This window comes from Odontomachus brunneus, unplaced genomic scaffold (genome assembly GCF_010583005.1).
Source record: "Odontomachus brunneus isolate Ranch 3 - 2012 unplaced genomic scaffold, Obru_v1 Obru_scaffold_001, whole genome shotgun sequence".
Lineage (NCBI taxonomy): Eukaryota > Metazoa > Arthropoda > Insecta > Hymenoptera > Formicidae > Odontomachus > Odontomachus brunneus.
In genome coordinates, this window is record NW_022639451.1 from 7,732,621 (window position 1) to 7,736,169 (window position 3,549).

Sequence of the window (3,549 nt, forward strand, 5' to 3'; positions counted from 1 at the left end):
GTGCACTTGATACGCATACTAACTTATAGCGAATTCGGTAGCTTGCACTAGTGCGCACTGAGTGCGCATTAAGGCTTGTTTATAGTACACTCTTATATTTAAGATCGTGTATTAAATACATATTTAAAAACATTTTAACTAATAAAATGATTCGTACGGATGTTATACATATTATATTATGGTTAAAAATATTTGAGAATTTATTTGAGAATTATTTAAGACAATCTTTAAATATAATAACATACTATGAACAAACCTTAGTGCGCACTCAGTGCACACTAGTGCAAGCAACCGAATTCGCTATTACTTACTTGATACGCATACATAGTAACTTTCTATTAGATGATCTTAATATCGATAATGAATATCAACGATAACGCATTCAATCAATACAATACGTTTTGTTAATGATACCAGCTTAATATACCGTTGTTTATATATATCGTCGATATTAAGATTATCTAATAGAAAGTTACTATTTAGTACGCATATCAAGTACGCGTACTAAATAGTACGATGTAATCCAAGCCAATGGCTTGATTTACATCGTGCATTTCATACGTATACTAAATAGTAACTTTCTATTAGATAATCTCAATATCGACGATATATATAAACAACGGTATATTAAGCTGGTATAATACTGATCAAGAAGACTTATTGTATCGATTGAATGCATCGCCGTTGATATGCATTGTCTATGGGTGTTTTCCAATGGCAATATCCCTAGACACTTTCATGCATACGGCGACACAAGTTGCATTCCAATTGTCGTAATCGTTGACACAACATTACACATCCGTAGGTTGATATTTCACGTGTCGTACGACAAGCTTTTTGGATACGTTCATTGGTTGACGAACAGAGAACCTAGAAATACTCTATTCGTCAACCAATCCAAAAAGCTTGTCGTACGACACGTAAAATAGCACCCGTACTCAGGGTAGCGATCATGAATCTTTCACGTGAACTTTATTTTCATTTTTCACTTTTCACTATAAGTTATTTCACATGAAAAGTAAACAATGAAAATGTGGAAAACAATATTTATGTAATATAGATTATTAAAATTAAAATGTAATTACAGTATACACAATGTAATATATAACACATTAATAAGCATTATACAACTTAAATTTATAGTTATAATATAATATAATAATATAATATGAGTAAATTTAATAAATGAGACGAACGTTAACCGTGAAAGGTGAATTCTCAAAACGTGAAATATTTCACGTGAACTTTCAGTTTGCTCGCAGATGTTCTTCTTTATATGTAAATTGTGTAAGTCTCCATAAAAATTTTTAAGCATCAAGCGATGTGATTTAAATGTGAAAAATAATGTAATACTACGCTCGCATATTATGTACAAAGGCTGCGTTTCGAAATTCACTGCCAGTACTGAAACTCTATAATATACGTAACATAAACTATAGATTTTCAGTACTGGCAGTGCATTTCGGAACGCAGCCAAAGTGAGTAGAATTTCTTATAGTGACTTTAATTTTTATGGTTATACGACAATTGGCATTTGACATAAGAATCCTACGTCCATTAAAAATCAACAATGAAAGCCAATTGAAGCGTGATGACGTATAGGCAGTGAAAGCATACCGACGAAGTTTGTAAAGTTAAGATACGTATGCATCAGAAAGTTAAAGTGTAATATATAATAAATTGTATGCAGTAAGTAAAATGTAAGTTTATTTTATGTATTTATTGCATGTATTTTATGTATTGTTTTATATGAAATATATATTATCTGCAAATTTATAATTTTAATATAAATAGAATATTTTATCTTTTCATAATTTATCCTAAAGTAATCCCAGACAAACAGACTTCCAAGGGACGTTCTAAAGACGTCTTAAAAACATGCTAAACAAAATTCAAAAGATATCCCTTGCAAATTCGTGTTGTCTTGAATATATTGTAATATTTGTCTTACTTAGGTTACTTTTGGCTTATATAGTTTACATTGGGTATTTATGTTAAATCGAGTACTAGTTAGTTCTACTAAGGTCGAAAAATGTAATAGGCACAACCAACTAGTATCTTCATGGTTCAAGACAACTCAATACTGCTTTCCGATACTCGAGTAGAGTTAGTTAAGCCCCTTCTACAATTGGGTAAGCGTAGTCGTGAACGTAAGAGTCAACCAATTCGAATGTTTTATTCACTGATTGCTTTATTCTGATTGGTTGTCGTAATCACTTACAACCACTTACAACCACGTTCACGCAATTGTAGAATGGGCTTTAGAGTTAGCTAGAGTAGCGTAGCGGATAACGTGAGCATCAGGTAGTTGATTTTCAAAAAATATTAGTTATTAATAAGTTTAACTCATATAGTATATTTATACCGAACGTTTAATACGCGTACCAATTAGTAATTTTACGTTAAATTATCTTGATTTCGGCGATATATACAAACAACGTCATATTGAAGTAGTGCAATATTGATTAGAAACACGTATCGTATTAATTGAATATATTGCATCGCCAAAATTAAAATAATTAGATATAAAGTTACTAATTGATACGCGTATTAATCGTTCGGTATAAACATACTATATGAGATTAAACTTATTAATAACTAACATTTTTTGAAATTCAACTACCTGATGCTCATATTATCCTCTATGCTACTCTAGTTAATGGCTCCTGCACATAGGACGCGTTAATGTTTGCCGCGCGGCAGAAGTTCGCGTGACAGCCAATCAATATGCTGCTTTCCGTAATAACCTTTTACGGAAAAACAACATATTGATTGGCTGTCGCGCGGACTTCCGCCGCGCGGCAAGCATTACCGCGTACTGTGTGCAGGAGCCATAACTCTAATGGCTCCTGCACATAGGACGCTGTAATGTTTGGCGCGCGGCGGAAGTTCGCGCGATAACCAATCAATATGCTGCTTTCCGTAATAACCTTCTAGCTCTTATGGAAAAACAACATATTGATTGGCTGTCGCGCGGACTTTCGCCGCGCGGCAAGCATTACCGCGTCCTGTGTGCAGGAGCCATTAGATTTAACATAAACACCCGTTGACTCTAAATAGTAAAATGCTCAGACAGCACAAAATCTCCTAAAGACATCCCAGGGTCGTCCTGAAGACGAAGAAACGTCCTCAGGACGTACTTTGGACGTTTCCTGCACATCTGTGTTGTTAGACGTCTTAATGATATTAAATAATGCTTTAATAATGTCTTTAATGTCAATAAGACATCACTAAAATGTCAGTTAACATTATTTTGCTGCTATGTTAAACAAAATTTTTGCGTGAAAAATTTCAATTTTCACGTTAAATCTTTCATTTCTCACGTTTAATGAAAGTTTTCTCGAGTTTAGTGAAAGTTTTCATCTTTTACGAGTTCATTATAAAATTTTTACTTTTCACGAGTTTACACTAAAGGAAAAGATTCATGATCGCTACCCTGATTTTAATCGTAATCATAGTGCTGTTTTTAATTTTAAAGTGTCTGCTTTTTATCCTATAATTGCGTTCATTTTCTTTTCTTCCTGCTTCACTAAAATGTTACAATTAATT